The sequence below is a fragment of the Lactuca saligna genome, chromosome 4 (assembly GCF_052625555.1).
Source record: "Lactuca saligna cultivar CGN05327 chromosome 4, ASM5262555v1, whole genome shotgun sequence".
Classification (NCBI taxonomy): domain Eukaryota; kingdom Viridiplantae; phylum Streptophyta; class Magnoliopsida; order Asterales; family Asteraceae; genus Lactuca; species Lactuca saligna.
Genome location: NC_136420.1, coordinates 185,770,329 through 185,776,328, shown reverse-complemented (window position 1 = coordinate 185,776,328; position 6,000 = coordinate 185,770,329). Strand labels below are relative to the sequence as shown.

The following is a 6,000-nucleotide window of genomic DNA, read 5'->3' as shown; positions in this document are numbered from 1 at the left end:
TTGAATTCTATAGATGTAAGCGTAAGAGTTGTGAAATTCGACCGGTAATTCATAATTGTACTTGTTGAAAACCCTAGGAAAACCCGATGTTTTCCTATCACTTTGCTTTACTTAGTTTGTGTACCGTTGTTTCGTTGCGTTAGAGGAAACCGTTGAGCTCCAGAGGCATTGAGAATACAGTGGGTGGTGAAGTGTTGTGATGTGCGTTAATGAAAACGTCCAATCGACAACCTTACAAGCGATCCCTTAGGCGTCACTCGTAATCCTTCACACAACTCAATCCTCCCGGACTTGTGTAGTCCCACGACCGGAGGGAAGAAGAGAAGGTGCGAAACCCTCGGTATTTCCCCGCGTCGTTGAAGACCATTGCAATTGCGAAGGGCCCGAAGCCCAACCCGCAATCGTGAGTTACAGACTTTACTAGCAGCACTGAAGGACCCTTGGGGACCAGCAGCATGTTTGCCATTGAAAGTCCTTTTACGTTATGTCGGATCGGTAAAACCCAACACTTCGTAAGAGAGAGGTCTTCGGGCCTTAAGATCAGGTCATTGGGCTAGCTAGGCTCAACAAACAAGATTTTACACTTTTGGGGCCCAAAGATGGTGCGTAGATGTCTGTGCACACTCGCATATATAGTGACTTCCCAATCGTTATTAGTTATGAATCGTAATGTCGTAATGTCATAGTTTCGGATTTTTATTGGTTCGAGACCGAACCAATTCGTTTGACAACGACTTTTGGTATTGTAATGTATTGTATTTCGTCGATAAACGTGGTACCATCATTTGGTCAAATTGCATGTATTGAACTAGCCTTGAGAATTTTCTGTTTTTAGTCCCTCCTTGTTTGTAAAATTTACCCTTTTCACCCCTTTATTTAAAAACTTTCCGGTTTGGTCCTTAAATCAATTTTCTTGACATTTTAATACCAAAAATTATTGAAATAAGTATTTTCCAGCATATTTTTCATAGAAAACAACTTAAGTGCTTGAAATTGCAGTTTTCTCGGTTATAACCCCTCTTTTTCGCAATTTTTACATTTTTGGCCCAATTTGGGAAATTTTTGCAACTTTGGTCCTTTTTAAATTTGAAAAGCATTTTAAACCTTTGAAAAGTACATGGAACACTTATAGTCCATTGTTTTACAGAGAAATGCAGTTTTGGTCCTCCAAAACAGAAAATTTCGCATATTGGGCCTCATTGGGCCGAAAATGTCATCTTTAGCCCAATAAGCTTGGAATTTATGTTTTTAACCCTCCAAATAGTATATTTTCAGAAAACACATTATTTAAACTGTTTTGACTCATCTCACCCATCAGATTTCGAAATATTTCATTTTAGGCCCTTCAACTTTGTATTTTCAACATTTTATGTCAAAAAAAATGAGTTTTTAGCCCAAATTAAGTGTTGTCAAGCCATTTGGCTATTTTTCTTAGTATACTTTGCATGTAGTAGTATATTTTATGCTATAATGAAATACATATCTCGGTTTTTAGCATTTCATAACTAGATCTAGCATCAAAATCATACAAAACATACATATAAGCACAGAAATCAACCACAACATACACATAATGATGGATCTACACCTTTTCTTGTATTCTCCCCCACAAAAACTTATAAAAACCGAAAATAAGGGGGTATGAAACTCACCTTGTTTGAAGCTTTTGGTTTTTGGAAGAAAAGATGGAAGAAAGTTTGGTGATTTTCGGCCTTAGCACCCCTTGATGAAGATCTCGGCCTTGAGGTGTTTCTAAGATACAAGATCATGATTTCTCATGAATTAAGAAGAGATATTTGATAGATCAAGGAAGCTAGATCATAGAATTGAGTAAAAACTTACCTAAGATGATGACTAACTTGCAAGATCCTCTTGAAAGCTCCTAATTTTCGAGATTTTTGGAGTGAGGAGGAGGGAGTGGTCTTGAGTGATCTAGAGAGAATGGGATGGATTTTGTGAGTGTGTGTGTTGTGTTCGGCCGAGAGTGAGAGGGAGGAGAGGAGAGAGTGATTTTTGAAGTGATGTGCATACATGGAAGTATGAGATGTTGCATGGATGTCCATTAGGTAATAATGATGTGGCACAAGAAAGTCAAACCCTTCTCTTGGGCTTGCTTTGGGCCGAGAACATGGAAGGAGAAAGGAAAAGTTTGGGGTTTTTGCTCCTAAGCCCAATATTAGAGTTAGTCTTAGGTATTTATTGGCCTTATAAAATAAAATTGTGATTTTTATGTTTTAATAAGCTAGATTGGGTTAATCATGGATCAAAGCTTTCAATTTATTTCATTCTAGGCCCAATATGGCCCATAATATTGAAATAAATGAATGTGGGTCCAATTAGAGCCCAATTAGGGTTCTAAACCTATGATAGTCCAATTGGAAGCTTATTGGTCCATTTGGATCCAATAAGGAAGTTCTAGTCCAAAATGGACTTAACAAGAACTTCTAGGGTTTTCCAATTGCTTGATGTAGTGAATTGGGGTTTAGTTTTCCATTGAGTAAGCATCATACGTGCTTTTGAGTTTTTGATTTCAACATTTACTTGAGTATAGTGATTACAAGACATAAAATTTCTAGTTGTGACATCAAGGAATTTAATGATTGAAAATATTGAAAAATAGTTTACATATTAATTTAAATGGATAATTGTAACTTCCAGATAAATATTTGTAAATTATTAAATGTTTGAAATCATTGGTTAATAATTATGACTGTTAATTTGCTAACCATGGTTTCCACACACTATAACTTATTATATATATATATATATATATATATATATATATATATATATATATATATATATATATAACATTTTTCCTTTCACAATATCAATTTGAAACTTCAAACTTTTCATATTTCCCTATAATATATTTTCTAACTTAAATATGTTATTAGTTATTAATATTATCATAAATGGAAAACTTTTTGAATTATCAATAACTTCAATATAGTGTTGAATACATAACATAAATTAATATATCAAACAAACTTAAAAATATAGTGTAAAATTTAAAACTTAAAGTAAAATATCAAATAAAGTTTTTAAAAAACTCAATGTATATTTTTTACAAGAGTTAAAAGGAAAATATTAAATACATTTTCAAAATTTTTTTTTTATAATAACTGAAATTCAGTTAAGTTTTTTAGATCTAATTTATAATAATAATAACACTTAAAATAACATAAAGTTATAAATTAAATTATGTTACATCACAAACAATGATTGATAATTTAAATTATTATTATGATGAAATTAAAATGTCGTGAATTTTTCTTTAAAGTTAAATAAATCATTACATTAGTTAATTAAAATAGATAATAAATATAACTAATTTTATACACATGTAAAGTGTGAGTAGATACCATTAAATGATTCGATTTTAGTAAGTATCATACTATCTACTATTCAAATTAATTATAATATTATATTAACTAAATGTTTAAATGTACTAATAATAATTTTTTATTTAATATAAATGAAAAAAATATTTTAACCACATATGATTACTAAAAGGTTAACTGTATAATTTTATTCCGCACAATGCACACATATTCGCCTAGTCTCTCTTCTAATAAAAGACTCTTTTACTTTGCCACTTGTCATCTTTTTTAACACAAAACATACCACGTGTCACTTTTTTAGAACATCTACGTCATGTTTTCCCGCTCATGGATTTTCCTCTCAATCGGGTGTTTCAATCAATCCATAATTAATTTTCAAAATCTTAAATCAGATCTTGCCCCAAATCTCGCCCCAAAATTCGATCCTTTGAATCAGTCTACAATTTAATTTCAAAATCCCTTACTTCATTTGGTTGTAAAATACATACAACCTACTTTTTCTCCATCTTGATCTCGGTTGCTGCAAAATTCGAGGCAAAGCAATTGCCCATGGCTGGCCCTTCCCTTCACATTCACTGCAACCTCAATCCAGGTATGCTTCATTTACCCTAAGTTACAGTCTATGAACCTTTCTTCATCCTTCATTTTCTTTGAATGAATCTGACATTGTAATTCAGATTTTGAAAACATTCTCATCTTTTCTCTCTCTCAAATTCTATAAATATTTTGATTATCGGTTACATCCATTGATACCTGTTAAGGTTTCATTCATAATAACAATAGATGATGATTTTTGAAAGAAAAAAGTATGGGTTTGATTTCCTCTATAAATTAACAGATCTTCTCTAAAGAGAGGTAAAATCATATGGTTTAGGGTTCAAGGTTTCATATACTCTTTACCACATGTGACTAATATGTTGATTTTTTCTATTTACCTTCGTAACACTCAACAACACATATTGTCGCTGCCTTCTCTTCTTGAACCATATCTGTTGTTTATTTTTTTTATTTTCATAGGGATTTCTTCATGGATCCAATTCTACACCATGGTTTCAGAATTGGGTCTCTATCTCTCTTTATAAAAAATTTCTAATAGTGTTGTGTGTATGTGTGTGCTTGTATGCATTTACAACTCCTGAAAAGGGAAGAAATTGAAGATGGAACTGTTATGTCCAGACCTGCTACTCCCGTGCTCTTCCTTCTCCTCCATGTACCACTTCCTTCATCACCGACAGAGCTATATGATCATCATGGGTTTCTGAATTGTGGATCTATTTAGGGATATGGATCTGAATCTGTGAAGCAAGACACTTTAAGAAGGTACATTTTCCGTTAATTGTTATGTATTTCTTGATCTAGATCTATATTGTTAATAGTTATGGATCTCAATACCTATTTTAATCCTACACCAAAATCACTATCTTTAAATACAACTTTATTGTTGATTTTATTCTTTGTTTCAGTATAGTAATGGGACCAAAACTTAAGGAAATAGATGAAGTTATAAAACTGATTCACTCTAAGTATTATCCAGAATTAAGAAAGTGATCACAAATTATCTTGGTTTGTACTTCCTTTTTGAAATATGTATCAAACAATATTTTCTTGACTTGAATACCAATTGTATACGTATAAACTTTTATTTCTTGATTTCTATTTTACTTGTAGGTGGTTGTTAGTGATCATGTATGCAGGAAAATGGTAATTTGATTACCGACTTATTTCATTCATTACAAGGTTTGACTATTTTCCTCAAGTAATTCACAAGGAACTGAATTCACTGCAGTTGTTAAGGTTACTTCAAGCCCAAACGATTCATTCCACATTTGAAAGTATTTCATATCGAGCTATTAAGAAAGATCATGGTTATGAAGGTCATTTAAATCTTAATACTTCAGTTGATAAACCAACCTTTTGCTTATGTGGTGCATATGTACATCTGATTGGTGCATTATTGTTTACTGAAAAATTATCTTACGTGTTGCAGGTCCAATTATTATGCACATATTAAGATATTCTAAAAAAGGCTTAAGGAGAAAGCTTGCGGTCCAAGCACTTTTTGAAAATATTTTATAAAACAATCTTCTTTTACTTCTACGATTCTATAATCAAGTCATCTTTTAGATTTTGAAGTTCTTTAGCATACTCTTATGTATTACCACTAACATTTATGTTATTTTTATTGTTCCTATCATTGATGTTATGGTATTCTTACTAATACAATGGGAGATAAGTAACAATTGATTGTGATACTTACTTTCTATTTGGCACTTAGATTAAAGGTTCAAGGTTTATCTCAGATGGCTTTTTGTCATTTCTTAGGTTGTTTTTGAAAACTAGCTTCTAAATCAACATTAAGCTTGTAAATAACACAAAGACAAACAGCAAGCAACAACAGGTTAGTACTTTGATGTTTCGTTTTTTTTTTTTTTTTTGTTTAAAATAGTACTTTGAAAGTATAAAGAACAATTAGCATTTAAAGAAGATACAATAATTTCTTTACCTGTATAATCAAATTTACTACCAAGTTCCAATTTCTTTTCTTTAAACTCCAATTTCACAAGCCATGTGAAAGTATAATTTTTTTTTTTTTCAGTAAATAGCATTGTACTTTCACATGAGTTTAAGATAAAATTGACCTACATTTTAACAAATA

The 6,000-nt window shown here is 31.5% G+C and overlaps 1 long non-coding RNA gene across 1 annotated transcript; it reads left to right on the top strand.

The window, feature by feature from the left end:
• The first annotated feature begins 3,737 nt into the window (after nt 1-3,737).
• On the top strand, nt 3,738-5,533 carry LOC145038963 (uncharacterized). Its single transcript, XR_013679660.1, has 5 exons — nt 3,738-3,936; nt 4,488-4,664; nt 5,013-5,045; nt 5,131-5,218; nt 5,332-5,533. It is a non-coding gene; the product is annotated as an uncharacterized LOC145038963 (long non-coding RNA).
• Nucleotides 5,534-6,000: the final 467 nt, after the last annotated feature.